Source organism: Oncorhynchus clarkii, chromosome 2 (genome assembly GCF_045791955.1).
Source record: "Oncorhynchus clarkii lewisi isolate Uvic-CL-2024 chromosome 2, UVic_Ocla_1.0, whole genome shotgun sequence".
NCBI lineage: Eukaryota > Metazoa > Chordata > Actinopteri > Salmoniformes > Salmonidae > Oncorhynchus > Oncorhynchus clarkii.
Window position 1 is genome coordinate 55,730,789 of NC_092148.1, and position 21,985 is coordinate 55,752,773.

A 21,985-nucleotide genomic window follows, 5' to 3' on the forward strand; every position below is an offset into this window, starting at 1 on the left:
TTAAAAAAGTTTGAAATATCCAATAAATGTCGTTCCACTTCATGATTGTGTCCCACTTGTTGTTGATTCTTCATAAAAAAATACAGTTTTATATCTTTATGTTTGAAGCCTGAAATGTGGCAAAAGGTCGCAAAGTTCAAGGGGGCCGAATACTTTCGCAAGGCACTGTATACAGAGAAAAGAGTTGGCCCGAGAATTGAACCCTATGGCAACCCCATAGAGACTGCCAGAGGTCCAGACAACAGGCCCTCCTATTTGACACACTGAACTCTGTCTGAGAAGTTGTTGGTGAACCAGGCGAGGCACTCATTTGAGAAACCAAGGCTGTTGAGTCTGCCGATAAGAATGTGATGATTGACAGAGTCGAAAGCCTTGGCCAGGTCGATGAAGCTGGACAGTATTGTCTTTTATCAATGATATGATATCGTTTAGTCCCTTGAGCGTGGCTGAGGTGCACCCATGACCAGCTCGGAAACAAGATTACATAGTGGAGAAGGTTCGGTGGGATTCGAAATGGTCGGAGATCTGTTTGTTAACTTGGCTTTCGAGATCTTAGAAAGGCAGGGTAGGACAGATATAGGTCTGTAACAGTTTGGGTCTAGAGTGTCTCCCCCTTTGAAGAGCGGGATGACCGCAGCAGCTTTCCAACATTTGGGGATTTCAGATGATACAAAAGAGAGATTGAACAGGCTAGTAATAGGGGTTATAACAATTGTGACCAATAATTTTAGAAAGAGAGTGTCCAGATTGTCTAGCCCAGCTGATTTGTAGGGGTCCAGGTTTTGCAGCTCTTTCAGAACATCAGCTATCTGGGTTTGGGTGAAAGAGAAATGGGGGAGGCTTGGGCAAGTTGCTGTGGAGGGTGCAGAGCTGTTTACCGGGGTAGGGGTAGCCAGGTGGAAAGTATGTCCAGCCGTAGAAAAATGCTTATTGAAATTCTCAATTATCGTGGATTTATCGGTGGTGACAGTGTTTCCTAGCCTCAGTGCAGTGGGCAGCTGGGAGGAGGTGCTCTTTTTCTCCATGGATTTAACAATGTCCCAGTACTTTTTGGAGTTTGTGCTACAGGGTGCAAATTTCTGTTTGAAAAAGCTAGCCTTTGCATTCCTAACTGCCTGTGTATATTGGTTCCTATCTTCCCTGAAAAGTTGCATATCGCGGGGGCTATTTGATGCTAATGCAGTACACCACAGGATGTTTTTGTGCTGGTCAAGGGTAGTCAGGTCTGGAGTGAACCAAGGGCTATATCTGTTCCCGGTTCTAATTTTTTTTGAATGGGGCATGCTTATTTAAGATGGTGAGGAAGCACTTTTAAAGAATAACCAGGCATACTGATGGAATGAGGTCAATATCCTTCCAGGATACCCGGGCCAGGTCAATTAGAAAGGCCTGCTCGCTAAAGTGTTTTAGGGAGTGTTTGACAGTGATAAAGGGGTGGTCATTTGACCGCAGACCCATTATGGATGCAAGCAATGAGGCAGTGATCGCTGTGATCCTGGTTGAAGACAGCAGAGGTGTATTTTGAGGGCAGGTTGGTCAGGATAATATCTATGAGGGTGCCCGTGTTTACGGATTTGGGGTTGTACCTGGTAGGTTCATTGATAATTTGTGTGAGATTGAGGGCATCTAGCTTAGATTGTAGGACGGCCGGGGTGTTAAGCATGTCCCAGTTTAGGTCACTTAACAGTACGAGTTCTGAAGATAGATGGGGAGCAATCAATTCACATATGGAGTCCAGGGCACAGCTGGGGGCTGAAGGTGGTCTATAAAAAGCGGCAACGGTGAGAGACTTTTTTCTGGAAAGGTGGATTTTTTAAAGTAGAAGCTCGAATTGTTTGGGCCCAGACCTGGATAGTATGACAGAACTCTGCAGGCTATCTCTGCAGTAGATTGCAACTCTGCCCCCTTTGGCAGTTCTATCTTGTCGGAAAATGTTATAGTTATGGATGGAAATTTCAGGATTTTTGGTGGCCTTCCTAAACCAGGATTCAGACACGGCTAGGACATGCGGGTTGGCAGAGTGTGCTAAAGCAGTGAATAAAACAAAGTGCGAGTGGAGCTAAGCGCTGCAGGGCCTGGATTAACCTCTACATCACCAGAGGAATAGAGGAGGAGTGGGATAAGGGTACGGCTAAAGGCTATAAGAACTGGTCGTCTAGTGCGGAAGAATAGATTCAATGCATAATGTACAAAAAAGGGTGTGGTAGGATGTGAGTACAGTGGAGGTAAACCTAGGCATTGAGTGACGATGAGAAAGGTTTTGTCTCTAGAGACACCATTTAAACCAGGTGAGGTCACTACATGTGTGGGAGGTGGAACAAAAGGGCTAGCTGAGGCATATTGAGCAGGGCTGGAGGCTCTACAGTGAAATAAGACAATAATCACTAACCAAAACAGCAATGGACAAGGCATATTGACAGTAGGGAGACGCATGTCTAGCTGAGTGATCATAGGGTCCAGTGAGTAGCTAGGCGAGCTGGAGACACGGCAATTCAGACAGCTAGCGGGCTGGGGCTATCAGGCTAGCAGAAGGGACATCACGATGGAAGAGTCTGTTGAAGCCCCCTCGGACGGTTCGTCGGCAGACCAGTCGTGATGAATTGGCAGGGCTCCGTGTAGGCAGTAAAAGGTTCCAGGCCAATTGGCAAAATAGGTATTGTAGTGCAAGAAATTGGCTGATGGATCTCTTCAGCTAGCCGGGAGGTAGGCCTAGCTCAGGGCTAGCTCCAGGCTAACTGGTGCTTGCTTCGGGACAGAGAGGTTAGCCAGGAGTAGCCACTTGGATAGCAGCTAGCTAGCTGCGATGATCCAGGTGAAAAGGTTCAGAGCTTGCGGTAGGAATCCGGAGATGTGGAGTTGTAGTAGATGGGTTGAATCGCGCTGTGCAGACTGGCAGGAGTTGTCTGGGCTGAGGTTAGCTGATGACTGCTAGCAGTGGCTAACTGACTACCAGCTAGTAGCTAGTTAGCTGGCTAGCTTCTGTTGGGGGTTCCGGTTCTAAAGTATAGAAAATAGCAGATCCATACCACATTGGGTGTGGCGGGTTGCAGGAGAGTATGTTGAAATTGAGGTAAAAAATATAAAAAATATATGTAAAATATATACGAGGGGAAAAAAATATATATACATGGAACACGACAAGACAAAGATGTCTGACTGCTATGCCATTTTGGTTAAATTATATAATGATGTCTTCAAATCAAGGGAGTCAACTCAAAGGAGCAGGAAATCAATAGTAAGTGAATCTGTGCCAAATGGAAAGGGAGGACCACTGAATGTGTTCCTGAAGGGAAACACAAGCCCCGAAGCACCAGACCAACCCACACTACCACTTTACTCCTTCCAGTAAAAATCATTAGTCACTACCAAGAAACACTGTGCTATCATACAATGGGAATAATAAAAAAAAGCTTGTAAAGTGTTCTGTTTCGCGGACCCCATTAAATGCAATAGGTAAAGACAAGAGCCGGGGCAGGCTGGAACGAGACAAAGGCACCAGCGTTTAGCATGGGCCCGGATATCAGCATTACAGCACTGGCAGAGGGTCGATTAGTATCAGTCTGTCACTCTATCTGACCAGACCTCTCCAATGGGTCATGTCTAATCAACAAGTGGCCCAGTCAACTATTTTACAGATTCATAAATGCTCCTGCATTAGCAACAGGTCATTCAAATCATTCCAGGCTCTGAGGTCTGGGATGCATCACAAATGACACCATATTCCATATATAGTGCACTACATTTGACCAGGGCCCTTAGGGTAAGCTAGACGCATGTTTCGTTCATCATGCTTTTTTATTTATGACTCTTTATGGGTTCACGTAAGGCAAGTAAAAGACACAGTACACACAAGCAAATAGACACAGTACACACAAGCAAATAAACACAGTACACGCACGCACGCGCACGCGCACGCACACGCACACACACACACACACACACACACACACACACACACACACACACACACACAGACAGATTGGTCCCCAGTCGCAGAGAGTTAACAATGACATTTACTCTCTGTGGTCTGTGTAGTAGCTCTTGGTTCTGGCATTTAAATGTATCCTCCACGTACTGTAGCAGACTGATTTAATGGGGCTCCACAGTGGGGTGGCACCAGGGGTACTTAGTGTAGAGTGTAGACAACACTATGGGACTCATAAAGACAGGCTTCTATTTCCCTTGTCATAACCTTCTTATGGTTCTCACCCTGTCCTCTCCTGTAGGACTGTTGGACCCATCTGTCTAGGAGACCATGGGCCCCGGTCAAAAGTAGTGCACTACAAAATGAATAGAGTGCCATTTGGGACGCACCCTAAGATTACAGGGGCAAGGAGAGCCAGCAGGGGGTTTAGACCCAGACAATAAAATAAATGTGCAACAACATAAACCGGGAGCCTGTCAAGCTCAGGTAATTAAAAGGGAAATGTAGTGTGGGTTTTTACGGCCAAGTTAGCGGGCCCCACAGTGGGTGTAACGTAGATACAGACTGAGGAGAGAGGAGAGGGCCATGAGGGAGAAACAGAGAGAGGAGAGCGGCGAGGGACGTAGGGGGGAGAAACAGAGATAGGAGAGGGGAGAGAGAGAGAGACATGGAGGGAGAAACAGAGATTGGAGAGGGGAGAGAGAGAGAGACGTGGAGGGAGAAACAGAGATAGGAGGGGAGAGAGAGAGAGACATGGAGGGAGAAACAGAGATAGGAGAGGGGAGAGAGAGAGAGACGTGTAGGGAGAAACAGAGATAGGAGAGGGAGAGAGAGGGAGAGAGAGAGACATGGGGGGATAAATAGAGAGAGGAGATGGGAGAGAGAGAGAGACGTGGAGGGAGAAACAGAGATAGGAGAGGGGAGAGAGAGAGAGACGTGGAGGGAGAAACAGAGATAGGAGAGGGAGAGAGAGGGAGAGAGAGAGACATGGGGGGAGAAATAGAGAGAGGAGATGGGAGAGAGAGAGAGAGACGTGGAGGGAGAAACAGAGATAGGAGAGGGGAGAGAGAGAGATACGTGGAGGGAGAAACAGAGATAGGAGAGGGGAGAGAGAGAGAGACGTGGAGGGAGAAACAGAGATAGGAGAGGGAGAGAGGGAGAGAGAGAGAGACATGGGGGGAGAAATAGAGAGAGGGGATGGGAGAGAGAGAGATATGTGGGGGGAGAAACAGAGAGAGGAAAGGGGAGAGAGATAGAAGTGGGGGGAGAAACAGAGAGAGGAGAGGGGAGAGAGAGAGACGTAAAGGGAAAACAAGAGAGGAGAGGGAAGAGAGAGAGACGCGTGGGGAGAAACAGAGAGAGGAGAGGGGAGAGAGAGAGACCAGAGAAACAGAAAGAGGAGAGGGGAGAGAGAGAGAGGAGAGAGGCATGGGGGGAGAAACAGTGAGTGTCCAATCTGACATGAGCCAGAGACAGTTGTGGCTGCAGAGATATGATTTAAACACTGTGAAATGAGAGTGTAGACCTGTAATCCTCTGGGTATTGTGGAGAAGACCGGGGACTGGCTGACTGACTCTGAGACAGACCTGGGTTCAGACAGTCGTTGTCTTCCTTCAAATCATTTAGCTATGATTCATATAGCATGCCCACCGCAATGGAACCAATGGATCCTACAAGTTTAAACCCTGTTTACTTAGTAGTATTTGAACAAAAACAAATGCTATTTGGACCCAGGTCTGCTGGGATAGCTGACTGTCTGTCTACGAGCATGTGGTAAAGACACAGTACATAGGGTCTAGGCTGAAATTAGAGATTGACGCTGAGAGAGGGAGGCAGAACATGTCTGGAAGACTGCATCCACAGCATACTGCCCAGCTGTGATTTACTGAGACTGGGCTGCAGTAGAGAGGCAGACACAGCACAAGCTGTGTGTGTGTGTGTGTGTGTGTGTGTGTGTGTGTGTGTGTGTGTGTGTGTGTGTGTGTGTGTGTGTGTGTGTGTGTGTGTGTGTGTGCAAGTCAACGTGAAACGGCTAAGAGTATGAGATATCTTGGTCCGCTCAATGCAGCATTGTGTGAGCTCGCTGAATCAGCATTTCCGCACATCTGAATTGGCCCTAGCCTTTCAGGCAATTCGAGTTTGGGACATAAAGAACCTGGGCGTAACAGGATTCAGTGAACTAGATCACCTTTGATTGAGAAGAAAGGAGCTGTAGCTCGTTCTGAACACTGCCCAGTCTAGTCTAGACATATCCGGGGTTAGCCCTGAAGCCCCTGAGGGGTTTGCCATTTCTGCAGCACTAGTGCTAGTTTGGTGTCCCAAACAGCACCTTATTCCCTATATATAGTCCACTACTTTAGACCAGAGCTTTAATGAAAAGTAGTGCACTGTGTAGGGAATAGGGTGCCATCGGGGACGCAACCTAGGTCTGGCTCGGCTCAGTACAGTAGAGCAGAGTGTCTTGCCTGCCTGCCGCAGCGGTGGCGGTTTCCTTGCCAAGTTTCCTCTCTTTGTTTAGTCCACTCTGGTCAGTCTGGCTCCCCGGCCCGGCCGCTCTGCAGCCACACACACATATATCAACGACACTACAGGCAGCTCTTAGGGCAGCTCTGTCGTCAGGACCAGAGGGAAAGGGAGATAAAGAGAGAACTCTGAGAGAGTACTGAACTCTTCCCATAGCTCCCAGTGGCGAGCAGGGTAGTGCTGCCCATTGAGGCGGTACATCGCTGCCCATTGAGGCGGTACATCGCTGCCCATTGAGGTGGTACAACGCTGCCCATTGAGGTGGTACATCGCTGCCCATTGAGGTGGTACAGCGCTGCCCATTGAGGTGGTACCACGTGGCCTATTGAGGTGGTAACACGCGGCCCATTGAGGTGGTACAGCGCTGCCCATTGAGGTAGTACCACGCGGCCTATTGAGGTGGTACAGCGCTGCCTATTGAGGTGGTACAACGCTGCCCATTGAGGTGGTACATCGCTGCCCATTGAGGTGGTACAGCGCTGCCCATTGAGGTGGTACCACGCGGCCTATTGAGGTGGTACAGCGCTGCCCATTGAGGTGGTACAGCGCTGCCCATTGAGGTGGTACATCACTGCCTATTGAGGTGGTACAACGCTGCCCATTGAGGTGGTACAACGCTGCCCATTGAGGTGGTACATTGCTGCCCATTGAGGTGGTACAGCGCTGCCCATTGAGGTGGTACCACGCAGCCTATTGAGGTGGTACAGCGCTGCCCATTGAGGTGGTCCCACGCGGCCCATTGAGGTGGTACAGCGCTGCCCATTGAGGTGGTACATCGCTGCCCATTGAGGTGGTACATCGCTGCCCATTGAGGTGGTACAGCGCTGCCCATTGAGGTGGTACATTGCTGCCCATTGAGGTGGTACAGCGCTGCCCATTGAGGTGGTACCACGCAGCCTATTGAGGTGGTACAGCGCTGCCCATTGAGGTGGTCCCACGCGGCCCATTGAGGTGGTACAGCGCTGCCCATTGAGGTGGTACATCGCTGCCCATTGAGGTGGTACATCGCTGCCCATTGAGGTGGTACAGCGCTGCCCATTGAGGTGGTACCACGCGGCCTATTGAGGTGGTACAGCGCTGCCCATTGAGGTGGTACAGCGCTGCCCATTGAGGTGGTACATCACTGCCTATTGAGGTGGTACAACGCTGCCCATTGAGGTGGTACAACGCTGCCCATTGAGGTGGTACATCGCTGCCCATTGAGGTGGTACCAGGCGGCCTATTGAGGTGGTACAGCGCTGCCTATTGAGGTGGTCCCACGCTGCCCATTGAGGCGGTACATTGCTGCCCATTGAGGTGGTACAGCGCTGCCCATTGAGGTGGTACCACGCAGCCTATTGAGGTGGTACAGCGCTGCCCATTGAGGTGGTCCCACGCGGCCCATTGAGGTGGTACAGCGCTGCCCATTGAGGTGGTACATCGCTGCCCATTGAGGTGGTACATCGCTGCCCATAGAGGTGGTACCACACGGCCTATTGAGGTGGTACAGCGCTGCCCATTGAGGTGGTACATCACTGCCCATTGAGGTGGTACCACGCAGCCTATTGAGGTGGTACATCACTGCCCATTGAGGTGGTACAGCGCTGCCCATTGAGGTGGTACATCGCTGCCCATTTGAGGTGGTACCACGCGGCCTATTGAGGTGGTACAGCGCTGCCCATTGAGGTGGTACACTCTCAAGAGCCGCTAGTATTTACTTATACAGTCTGTTGGGTCCTGACCCAGGGAAAGCTCCACTTCACCATTCATATGGGCTATGTGGTCCAACATAAGAGTGTTTCATTTAGGCCTGGACTGACATAAGAACTGTGTGTGAATCTAGCAGCGGATAAGTACAGTAGATTGAAGCAAGAAAATTGTTCTCAAACACAAATCCAGGAGAGAACAGTGAGGCTGAACTGAATACAATGATAAAACCTTAAGCTTTCTGCATTGTCAATGCTATTTTGATGACACAGATCTGTGGTTCCAGTCACTTATGAAGTCTCCTCTAACCCTCCTCCCAGTCTATAAATTGTCTTGTCATAGCACTGAGATGAGACTCTTTGAAAGCCACTCTGAGCCCTGTGGCCAAAAAGTGATGAGAGAACAACTACACCACAGATCGACTGAAGCTACTATCTCTGTTGAGTTATGGGCCATTGGTCCCTGTTACTGTTGTTAGTCTGCCTCCCCCCCTCTCCTCCCATCCCTTGATGTCGAGATAATGAGGTTGTTCCTGTTTGGTGACGGAACAAGAGAGGAGAGAGACAGAGAGAGGAGAGAGGAAGTGCTGTGGACATGGTTGCTTTTGCCAGTATGTCGCTCCTTGTACACCCCTCCTCTCTCCCTCATCCCTCCCGTCCCTTGATGTTGAGCTAATTAGCTTGTTCCTGTTTGGTGGAGACAGCAACAGACAAGAGCAAGAGGACGTGTTGTGGACGTGCCCTGCGGTGAGATGGTGAGACGGTGAGACTAGCAGGGACGGCAGGCCGGATGGACTAAAGTAGTGTATGTTTACCAGGCCAGCCCTGTCACTGGCTAGTGCTTGGCCAACCAGTCTAAACAGAGTACCACTAGACCCTGGCTGTTTAGGGATGGGGCGGAGGGCTAAACGCGTTACAGATGGACTTCTCCTACACACAGGCCGCGTCCCAAATGGAGCCATATTTCTTATATAGTGCACAACTTTTGACCGGAGCCCTATTGGTCCTGGTCAAAAATAGTGCACTATATAGGGTGCCATTTTGGCCACTGAAAAAAACACAGTAGGGCACAGAGACCAGGGTTTGTAGGGGCTTTAAAGGCTGAGGTATTCTCAGTATTCAGCCTTGGTTTAATTTACAGCATACTTGTCTAATTGAGATGTCGTCAGGAGGAGAACATTCCTCTGTGCATACGCCTAGTGCTAATATGTAGGATATAGGTGTTATATTTGCACTGCGATAGTGTACAGCAGCCAACCGCAGAACCCTGATTTATGGACCATTTACTTTGAGTAAGGCAAATAATGACGTCTGGTACAGAGACATGTCTGGACATGTCTGGATGGTGCATTAAGCTGAGGCTGATGCTTTCAACACTGCAGACTGATGTTTTTGCCCTCAACTCAAACCTCTATTGTGACTATTGAGCCAAGCACATGACTATGGTAGGGAATGGGATAAGCATGTGATAGTAAATTACCAAAAATAAGATATAGGCTTGAGACAAGAACTGAACCGAATGAAGAGAAAATATTTTAGCCATTAGAAGGGCTCTGTCCCACCTAGTGTAACACTGGAATGAGGGGGATTTGAAAGAAATCACGTATTGTTGCTAGAGGCCCAGGAGCATGTTTTGTGTGTTTTCTCATGCAAACAGGAGGGGTTTGTGACACAAAGTATTCAGTCTTCTCTCGGCTCCTTCTACAACCCCTAAGTTGTCGGTCTTCGTTGGAGCTTGTTGTTTCTGTATTTTTCACGGACACCGTCTGACAGAAAGATAACAGACTGTCACGGCCTGCAATCTGTCTTCATCCCCACTCCGGTTGGAGAATTCAACCCAAAGCTGTGCTGCCGCCTCTTTTCCAAATAAGCTAGAGAAAGACAGAAAGGGCTGTAGGCTGGATGTGTTGGCTTTGTCTGTGTGATATAAATCACTGTCTGGCGGTGTACAGGGCACAAGCATCAAGGCACTATTACTCCACACCATGCCACTCAAATGCTTCACAACTTTCACCCACACCAAGATTAATGCTCCCACGACTGACACTGTATGTGTGTGTGTCTGTTTGCTTCTTGTTTGTGTGTGTGTGTGTGTCCGTGCGTAATTAATGCTCCCACGACTGACACTGTGTGTGTGTGTCTGTTTGCTTCTTGTTTGTGTGTGTGTGTGTGTGTGTGTGTGCGTGCGTGTGTAATTCATGCTCCCACGACTGACACTGTGTGTGTGTGTGTCTGTTTGCTTCTTGTTTGTTTGTGTGTGTGTGTGTGTGTGTGTGTGTGTGTGTGTGTGTGTGTGTGTGTGTGTCTGTGTGCGTGCGTGCGTGCGAGTGTAATTAATGCTCCCATGACTGACACTACGTGTGTGTGTCTGTTTGCTTCTTGTTTGTTTGTGTGTGTGTGTGTGTGTGTGTGTGTGTGCGCGCGCGCGCGTGTGTGTGTGTAGGTGCATGCGTGTGTAATTAATGCTCCCAGGGCTGATGTGCTGACAGAACCGGGACAAGGCCTGAAGGCTCGACACACAGCCAGTCAAAGAGCAGAGCAGCAGAGCTCTCAGTCATTGTCTGTTGATGTTTCATGTAGGAGGCAGAGAGGAGAGGAGGGTAATAGTGGCTGGCTGGTGCTACACATCACAACACAGAAGTAGTGGTGGTTGGGAGGCTAACCAAGAATGGGAGAACAGAAAGCCAGGGGGAGGGTTACATTGAAAGGCGCATTTTACATTTGAGTAATTTAGCAGGCGTGCTTATTCAGAGCAACTTACAATTAGTCCATTCATGGCTAGGTGGGACAAGCACATATCACAGTTGTAACGGCATTCCTCCTCCTCTTCTGAGGAGGAGAAGCGAGAAGGATCGGAGGACCAATGCGCAGCGTGGTAAGTGTCCATAATGTATATTTAAAGACATAAACTGAACACTACAAAACAATAAACGTGAAACGAACAAAACCGAAACAGTACCGTGGGGCAACAAACACACACACGGAAAACAAACACCCACAACTCAAAAGTTAAACCCAGGCTACCTAAGTATGATTCTCAATCAGAGACAACTAACGACACCTGCCTCTGATTGAGAACCATACTAGGCTGAACTCAAAACCCCAACATAGAAAAACACACAGACTGCCCACCCCAACTCACGCCCTGACCATACTAAATAAAGACAAAACAAAGGAAATAAAGGTCAGAACGTGACAACAGTCATAGTAAGTACATTTTCACTCAATAAAGTAGCTATCAGTGAAGTCAGAGCTAGTACACAACACACACTGAGGCCCACACACTGATAGGGGGGTTGGGATTAAAAATACAAATGTTGGACAAACCACACATCACGACAAGAGAGACACAACAACACTAAATAAAGAGAGACCTAAGACAACAACACAGCATGACAACAACACAGCATGGTAGCAACACCACATGACAACAACATGGTAGCAACACAACATGGCAGCAGCACAACATGGTAGCAGAACAAACATGGTACAAACATTGTTGGGCACAGATAACATCACACGAAGCAGCCACAAGTGTCAGTAAGAGTGTCCATGATTGAGCCTTTGAAAGTAGAGATGGAGATAAAAACTGTCCAGTTTGAGTGTTTTTTGCAGCTCTTTTGAGTTGCTAGCTGCAGTGAACTGAAAAGAAGAGCAACCCAGGGATGTGTGTGCTTTGAGGACCTTTAACAGAATGTGACTGGCAGAACGGGTGTTGTATGTGGAGGATGAGGGCTGCAGTAGATATCTCAGATAGGGGGGAGTGAGGCCTAAGAGCGATTCATAAATAAGCATCAACCAGTGGGTCTTGCGACGGGTATACAGAGATGACCAGTTTACAGAGGAGGAGCATTGGTGGCAAATCTGATGGCCAAATGGTAAAAAACGTCTAGCCACTCGAGAGCCCCCTTACCTTCCGATCTATAAATGATGTCTCCTTTTAATGTAGCATGGGTAGGAAGGTCATCTGAATCAGGGTTCGTTTGGCAGCTGGGGTGAAAGAGGAGCAATTACGATAAAGGAAACCAAGTCTAGATTTAACTTTAGCCTGTAGCTTTGATATGTGCTGAGAGAAGGACAGTGTACCTTCTAGCCATACTCCCAAGTACTTGTATGAGGTGACTACCTCAAGCTCTCAACCCTCACAGGTAGTAAGTACACCGTTGGGGAGAGGGGCATTCTTCTTACTGAACCACATGACCTTTGTCTTGGAGGTGTTCAGAACAAGGGTAAGGGTAGAGAAAGCTTGTTGGACACTAAGAAAGCTTTGTTGTGGAGCATTTAACACAAAATCCAGGGAGGGGCCAGATGTGTATAAGACTGTAGCATCTGCATATAAATGGATGAGAGAGCTTCCTACTGCCTGAGCTATGTTGTTGATGTAAATTGAGAAGAGCGTGGGGCCTAGGAGCGAGCATTGGGCTACTCCCTTGGTGACAGGCAGTGGCTGAGACAGCAGATGTTATGACTTTACACATTGCACTCTTTGAGAGAGATAATTAGCAAAACAGGCCAAAGACCCCTCAGAGACACCAATACTCCTTAGCTGACCCACAAGAATGGAATGGTCTACCGTATCAAAAGCTTCGGTCAAGTCAATAAAAATAGCAGCACAACATTGCTTAGAATCAAGGGCAATGGTGACATCAATTAGGACCTTTAAGGTTGCAGTGACACATCCATAACATGAGATTGCATACCAGAGAGGAGAGACGGGTTAAAAAGGTCAAAGATAGGCTCGGTGATGATAGGGGCTACGACCTTAAACTTGACCCTTTAAACTTGGGCTCCTTTAGCTCCTCAGACTCAGTGACCGCCTGCAGGGAGAAACTGTGTAGCGGGGCAGGGGAAAAAGAGGGAGGAGCATCGGGGCTTGTCACAGTAGAAGGTCTGGGAGATGAGGAAATGTTGGACGGGCAAGGAGGCATGGTTGAGCCAAATTAATGAAGTGGTGATTGCCAGTAACAACCACATCATCAACATTAAAGGACATGGGCAGCTGTGAGGAGGGTTTATTCTCCAGGTCTATAACCATTTTCCAGAACTTCTTGGGGTTAGACTCACAGAGAGAGAACTGCTCCTTAAAGAAACTAACTTTGGCCTTCCGGATAGCCTGAGTGCACTTATTTCTAATTTGCCTGCCAGACAGACAGCCAAAGTATTTGTGTGCCGAGCCTTCATCCAAATGGTGTTCTTGAGGTGGAGTATCACTGCCAGATAACGATCAAACCAGGGGCTGAACCTATTTTGAATTCTCATTTTCATTATGGGGTCGTGTTTGTTAAGAATAAGAAGATCCAAGCGTCTTCGTCAGAGGGGATCAAGCTGATTCTATACCAATTTACAGAGGCCAGGTCATGAAGGAAGGTTTGCTAATTCAAGTTTTTTAGCGACCGTCCATGACAAATCAGGACAGGTCGTTTAACTGAGCAGCCGTTACGAACAAAGGCTGTAAAAACAGTGATCACTAAGGTCATTACAGGAAATACCAGACTGATACCTATCAGGATTATTTGTGAGGATAACATCAAGGAGAGTAGCCTTTTCTGGGTGTTTGGAGTCATACATTATGGGATTGGTAATAGTCTGCGAGAGATTTAGGGAGTCCCATTGTTTTAGGACTTGGTCAGGTAGTTTAAGCATGTCCCAGTTTAGGTCACCTAGCAGAACACATTCAGACTAAATGCAAGGGGCCAGGAGTGAGCTTAGGGCAGGTAGGGTACAGGCCACTGCTGATGGTGGATGATAACACCCAGCAAAGGTCAACAAAGAGCTATTGGAACATTTAATACTTAAAACCAGCAAATCAAATTGTTTGGGGACAGACTTGGCAGAGACAACCAAGCACTGAAGGTGTTCCTTGGTAAAGATTGCCATTCCACCACCTTTGGAAGATCTGTCTTGCCAAAAAGGTTATAACCATATAACCAGAAAGGTTATAAACATTAGAGGACATGGGCAGCTGTGAGACCTGGAGAGTGTTCAAAACACTATTTCTTAATCACGTCTCAGTAATGACCAACACATCTGGATTGGAGCTGTGAACCCAAACTTTCAATTGATCCATTTTAGGTAATAAGCTTCTAGTGTTAACGTGCAGAAACCCCAGGCTTTTAAGAGAGCAGAAATCAGTGAAGCACATATCAGAGCACAAGTCAGAATTGGGGCTAGCAACAGTAGATGGGCCAGGGTGTACATGCACATTTCCACATATAATCAGCAGTAAAACAATCAGGGCACAGCAGAGGACAGGGAGAGCATTTTTTATGACATTTGAATGGTAACAAGATCATATTGTACAGCAATTTCATCAGGTAACATGAATACAAAGCCGGCGAGAGGTGGTTAGAACAGGATGGGAGGCCAAGAGTCCATGTAACCAATAAAGAGTGAGAGTCTCGAGTGTGGGAACAAACATTGTCATTGGGCAATGTTTATTACTTTGTCACTTTAACTCTACCTACAGTATATGTACATATTACCTCAATTACCTCAACTAACCGGTGCCTCTGTACCGGTATCCCTTGTACATACAGTCGGAAGTTTACATACACCTTTGCCAATTACATTTAAACTCAGTTTTACAATTCCTGACATTTAATCCTAGTCAAAATACCCTGTTTTAGGTCAGTTAGGATCAACACTTTATTTTAAGAATGTGAAATGTCAGAATAATAGTAGGGAGAATGATTTATTTCAGCTTTTATTTCTTTCATCACATTCCCAGTGGGTCATACACTCAATTAGTATTTGGTAGCATTGCCTTTAAATTGTTTAACTTGGGTCAAACGTTCCGGGTAGTCTTCCACAAGCTTCCCACAATAAGTTCGATGAATTTTGGCCCATTCCTACTGACAGAGCTGGGGTAACTGAGTCAGGTTTGTAGGCCTCCTTGCTTGCACATGCTTTTTCAGATCTGCCCACAAATTTTACATAGGATTGAGGTCAGGGCTTTGTGATGGCCACTACAATACCTTGACTGTGTTGTCCTTAAGCCATTTTGCCACAACTTTGGAAGTACGCTTGGGGTCATTGTCCACTAAGAAGACCACTAGGCAGGGTAGCCTAGTGGTTAGAGCGGTGGACTAGCAACCGGGTGGTTGCAAGTTCAAACCCCCGAGCTGACAAGGTACAAATCTGTCGTTCTGCCCCTGAACAGGCAGTTAACCCACTGTTCCAAGGCCGTCATTAAAAATAAGAATTTGTTCTTAACTGACTTGCCTAGTTAAATAAAGGATAAAATAAAACATTTGCGACCAGGCTTTCACTTCACCTGACTGATGTTGCTTCAATATATCCACATCATTTCCCTACCTCATGATGCCATCTATTTTGTGAAGTGCACAAGTCCCTCCTGCAGCAAAGCACCCCCACAACACAATGCTGCCACCCCTGTGCTTCACGGTTGGAATGGTGTTCTTCGGCTTGCAAGCCTCCCCCCTTTTTCCTCCAAACATAAAGATGGTCATTATGGCCAAACAGTTCTATTTTTGTTTCATCAGACCAGAGGACATTTCTCCAAAAAGTACGATCTTTGTCCCCATGTGCAGTTGCAACCTGTAGTCTGGCTTATTATGGATGTTTTGGAGAAGTGGCTTCTTCAATGCTGAGCGGCCTTTCAGGTTATGTTGATATAGGACTCGTTTTACTGTGGATATAGATACTTTTGTACCTGTTTCTTCCAGCATCTTCACAAGGTCCTTTGCTGTTGTTCTGGGATTTATTTGCACTTTTCGCACCAAAGTACATTCATCTCTAGGACAAGGAACGTGTCTCCTTCCTGAGCGGTATGATGGCTGCGTGGTCCCATGGTGTTTATACTTGCATGCTATTGCTAGTACAGATGAACGTGGTACCTACAGGCATTTGGAAATTGCTCCCAAGGATGAACCAGACTTGTGGTGGTCTACAATTTTTTTTCTGAGGTCTTGGCTGATTTCTTTTGATTTTCTCATGATGTCAAGCAAAGAGGCACTGAGTTTGAAGGTAGGCCTTGAAATACATCCACAGGCACATTTCCAATTGACTCAAATTAAGTCAATTAGGCTATCAGAAGCTTATAAAGCCATGACATCGTTTTCTGGAATTTTCCAAGCTGTTTAAAGGCACAGTCAACTTGGTGTATGTAAACTTCTGACCCACTGGAATTGTGATACAGTGAATTATAAGTGAAATAATCTGTCAGTAAACAATTGTTGGAAAAATGACTTGTGTCATGCACAAAGTAGATGTCCTAACCGACTTGCCAAACTATAGTATCTTGAGGCACCCATCCCGTTAGCGGGATCATTTTCGTCAACCACAGCTGAAATGCGCCAAATTCAAATTAAATTACTAAAAATATTTAATTTTCATGAAATCACAAGTGCAATATAGCAAAACATAGCTTAGCTTGGTATGCTTTCGCTTTTCGGCGAAAGCATACCAAGCGTTTATGTAAGGACATCCTTCTCAGTAGACAAAATATTACAAACAGCTAGCAGCCAAGTAGATTGGTCACGAAAGTCAGAAAAGCAATAAATTAAATTGCTTACCTTTGATGATCTTCGGATGTTTGCACTCACGAGACTCCCAGTTACACAATAAATGTTCCTTTTGTTCCATAAAGATTATTTTTATATCCAAAATACCTCCATTTGGTTGGCGCGTTATATTCAGAAATCCACAGGCTCGAGCGGTCACGACATCTCAGATGAAAATTCCAAATAGTATCCGTAATGTTCGTAGAAACATGTCAAAGTTTTTTATAATCAATCCTCAGGTTGTTTTTACAATATATAATCGATAATATATCAACTGGGACTGTAGCTTCTTCAATAGGAGAAAGAGAGAAAAGCTGTTGTGCGTGCAAAACGCTGCTGGCACCCAGCCATTCAATGTCGTGATGTGATCTTTCTCGCTCATTTTTCAAAATAAAAGCCTGAAATTATGTCTAAAGACTGGTCACACCATGGGGAAGCCATAGGAAAGGGAATATGGTTGACATCCCTTGAAATGGAGCGAAGGCAGGCTATGGAACATGGAGCTTTCAAAATAGAAGCCACTTCCGCGTTGGATTCTCCTCAGGTTTTCGCCTGCAATATCAGTTCTGTTATACTCACAGACAATATTTTGACAGTTTTGGAAACTTTAGAGTGTTTTCTATCCTAATCTGAAAATTATATTCATATTCTAGATTCTGGGCCTGAGAAATAGGCAGTTTAATTTGGGTATGTTTGGGTATCAAAATACTGCCCCCTACACTCAACAGGTTTACAAGGAAATTGTGGAGTGGTTGAACATTTTTTTTTAATGACTCCAACCTAAGTGTATGTAAACATTCCCAACTTCAACTACAATAGCCTCACTATTGTTATTTTACTGCTGCTGTTTAATTATTTGTTACTTTTATTTAAAAAATGTTATTCATCTATGTTTTACTTAACACTTAAGTATCTTAAACCTTCTTAAAGGATTGTTGGTTAAGGGCTTGTAAGTAATCATTTCACTGTAACCTGTTGTATTTGGCGCATGTGACAAATAAAATGTGATTTGGTTTTAAATTTTATTTGAATAGCATAAAGCACAAGAAAGAAATCTAACAACTTGGAGCTAGTCATTGTAAGTTCAAAGAGTCAATCACCCAACAAGATAACTTAAGAGAGTCACTCTCTGATTCAGAGGGGTTGGGTTAAATTCAGTTGTACAACTGACTATAGGTATCTCCCTTTCCCTTTCCCTCTAGGAGTCCAGTAGGCTATAAAAGTCTGAGATAAAATAAGTCAAAAGTAGGAATATACTAGTTAATTATAGCGTTTCTGAGTAAGCTCACATAATAAGCTTCACAAGTTAATTAAGCCTACCTAAAATTCCGATCAGTCCAAAGTCTGGGGTGTGTGTGTAAGTGCGTGTGTGCTGGAGGCGAGCATAAGCTCGGGACAGAGGGGGGAGGGGGGGGGGGTGTGGCGGGGGTACCTTTACCAGACAGGGGGAGACAGGCCAGGGCTGACCGGGAACAGATTGCCGGGTTGATCCAAGCAGCTGTGCAGCAGGCAACAGGAGTAGGTGTCACAACCACTTGGGAGAAGCTTTTTTTGTGAGGCTGAGTAGGAGAGAGGCCTTCAACCTTACCAGTCAGGTGAGTGGTAGGGCAGATAAAAACCGTCTGAAGTGAAAAACTTGGTGAAAAGCCATGGTAAAGTTGGCTTGAGTTTCGATACTTGTCAGACATTCAGGCCTTCAAACATCAATAGCTCAATAGAACACACACTGACAGGCACACACACACACTGACAGGCAGGCACACACACACACACACACACACACACACACACACACACACACACACACACACACACACACACACACACACACACACACACACACACACACACACACACACACACACACACAGACAAGCACACACAACACACACTGATGTATACACTTGAATGATAATTCCTCAGGGCTGTTGGGAAACACCTTATTCCTGGCTGATTCTGCCATAATACCATGCTTGGCTCTGTCTGTGCGTTTGTGTTTTCTATTAGAAGTGACACGTGAAAATCATTCAACATTGAGGTGCTTTCTAGGAAATCCGAACTTTCTTTGGTTCAGAATGAGATCATTTTAAATTGCAGATAATTTAAATTTTTTGAATTCTATTCTGTGCGCAATAAACACTACTTGTATTCAAAAAGTACTTGTATTCAAAAGCCAAACAATGAGACGGACCTGGTCAGGCTGCCTCTGGAGCAGCAGACTGGAGGGAGGAGGGAATGGGCCGAGGCACGGGCAGACGGGGGGGGGGGGGGGGGGGGGGGGGGGGGTCAGCGGGTTCATCCACCTGCTGGCCGGGGGCACAGCACTGGAACCACCCCCCTCTCTCAGCCCAACAGGTGTGCTGGCCCCTGGCCGCCGTGGGCCCATCAAAACAAGAGATTCACACGACTAGAACCATAATATGAGAGGACACACACAGAAAACAGTCATTACAGGCCGAGTGAGGGAGCGCTCCGGGTATCACGTGTTTTTGCTGTTCTTTTTTTGCTACCGCTGTGTGGAATCGGTCACCATGGCAACTCTCCTACGAGTCATGCAAAACACTATTCATATTGGTACTCGGGGAGCATGCAGTGATTGGAGCCACATTTGTTTTGGGGGCATTCGTTTCCTCACGCTAGGCTGCTGCTGCCTGCTGCTCTGATCGGCGATTTCCCCTGAACTGGTCTGCTAATTAGGAACCTTTCCATCCGGTTGGTTTGCTGTGTGCCACAGGATGCAGGAGGGACAGCGAGGGTGTTTTATAAAGTGAGGTTTATGTTACCAAACAGGAGATTGAGATCACAACGTGCACGGACAGCAAATGGGCCAGAACTCAATCTCCTTTACTCTCCTGTAGGGTTAGTCTTTAGTTCAGGATCATTTCACTCCTGTCAAGAGCAGAGGGTTTGGAGAGCTGTGGTCTTTCCCTCATGCATTATAGTAGACATGGAGCCACGAGCCAAAAGTCAATATCTATAGCAAAAACCATGGTAAAATGGAGAAAATCATTGAACCGCACACACACACACACACATAAGACACAACACACACTCAATTTCTCTCGGAGCTTCCAGGGAAGCAGACCTCTAAATGACAGGCAGGCTAATGGCTCCGATGCCAGCCGTAATGTCGTCCTGTGAGACTTCCCTGAGCGGAAAAACAAAGGCTCCCGACGCAAGTGAAAGCCAGCACACATGCTCACAGTCACAAGTCTGCAGTGGGCACCACATCACTGCCCGCAGGCTCCAGTTGGACCAACCAACGGTGGCACAAATTGGTCCCTGGTGTGCAATGAGGTGGTACTATTTACTATCTGCCACTTTATTCCTTGTACCTATATCTTTATTTCTAGTATGTGTGCATATCTACCTCAGTTACCGCGCACTCCTGCACATCGACTCAGTACTGGTATCCCTTGTGTATAGACAGCCAAGTTATCATTACTCATTATGTATCTATTATTACTTTTATTATGACCTGTTTAACTCTTCTATTATTTCTCTATTTTCTTTCTCTCTGCATTGTAAGGAAGGGCCCATAAGCCGTTCACTGTTAGTCCCACACCTGTTGTTTGCAAAGCATGCGACGAATACAACTTGATTTGATTTTGATGACTGGGGATCAGGCAGGCATCACATGGTGGCACTTCCCGGTCCACTCTGCCTAGCGGGTCACGCCTGGTTACAGCACATAACACAGCTGCTGCCTATTGGCCATGCTCCACTGAGGACCAGAGAGATATGCGTGTGCTCTCTCCCTGTAAGCTTGTATTAGAATGCCCTTTTAAAACATTAATGTTCCCCTATGGAAACACAAAAAACAAGTCACAACCCACCGTCCACAATATAACTTGTTGTAGAACCCCCCCCCCCTTATGGTTTAAAGCTTATTTACTGCAATGCTACACAGTTTGTCATGGGGGTGCAGAGAAAAGGAGACTAAGTTGAAAGCCGGACTGAGTTCCTTGAAGAAAAATGTAGGGCGCGTTGCCCCACAGTTTGGGAACCACTGTCGTAGAGGACAGAGGTTAGCGGGTCGTTGGTAAAGCATGAAAACCCTGAGGAGATGTGAATGAACAGGAAAAGAACACCTCGTGTGTCACGTACGCATCGCTAGAGGAGAGGAGGCATTTGTTTAACGGCTCAGACATGGGACCGAAACCAGCCATAACACATACTGTTGGAAAAGATTCCATCACACACAGTCTCACGTACACATGCTAGCGCGGGCACACAAGGCTGTTCTTACCTTGTCCTCCAGGCGGATCAGTCTGGCTCCCACAGTGTGGTATTCCTTATCTACGCCTTTCTCTGAAAAACAACAACAACACAGCATCTCCAACAGCAACGGACGGCAGGTTTCATCAGCGTGTCGCACGCCACGCTGCAATGAGCACTTCATTGTTTGAAATATGAACCTTTCAATACCTGTTATGAGGCACGTCTTACTTCGCTTTCAAAGTAGCCTACTAGATCTCCGTTCTACATTTTCTAACGGACGTTTTCATCTCTGTCACATGGAAACGCTCGCATGTGCGGTGCCCTTTCGACTGTGTTTTCCGATAATTGCATTATGTTATGACAAACATTCGCACAGACAAATGCACGTGGCATTTGAAGCTATAGATTGTGATCTGTTTCATCAGATTCATTGCTTTTTAAAGTTATTTGCATGTCGCCTAGGCCTACTGGTTGTGTGAATTTGGGATCCATCTTCCCACAACTGTCTCAGAGTCTGTTTGGAATAGGCTATTTCTTTCTTGGCAACCTGACCAATAGAATAGATACACTTGTGTACTATGGGGGATAGTAGATTGACATATGGTCGTGATTTTGCTGTTTGTTACTCATCTTGTCGGCCGAGGGAAAGTAAATGTGGACATGTTAGTCTACAATCTTCAAAGTTCGCATCAGAATTCGGTAAGAAGGGCCGCATGTCATTGCATCCTAGACTTGCATGCTCTGTTAATATGAACGACCATCGTCGTAATGTGATTTCTGTCATTCTGAGCACCGTGAGTGGACGCCCTAATCAGGCTACCCACCCAATGCATAGGGGTCCGGCAGATGTCCAGCGGAAACCATGGTACTATGGAATGCTTTACCAGCCCTGTCTCACACACACACCACCCCCCAACACATGCACTTCTTTATTTAGGGGCCCCCTAACGCAAAAAAACCTCTTAGTCCTGCATTGAGTCCCGATAAACATAGCAACAGTATATCAGTGTAGCGGGGCTCCATCCTAGGGCCAGGGCACGCTCAGCCAGGCAGACTGGGGGTAGTGGGTTGTATTTGACAGGCAGGTAGGCAGCTGTAGCTGTAGTGTT

At 46.6% G+C, this 21,985-nt stretch overlaps 1 pseudogene; it reads right to left on the reverse strand.

The window, feature by feature from the left end:
* LOC139377666 (potassium voltage-gated channel subfamily KQT member 1-like) overlaps nucleotides 1-21,985 on the reverse strand; it is a 253,531-nt pseudogene that overhangs the window by 81,956 nt on the left and 149,590 nt on the right.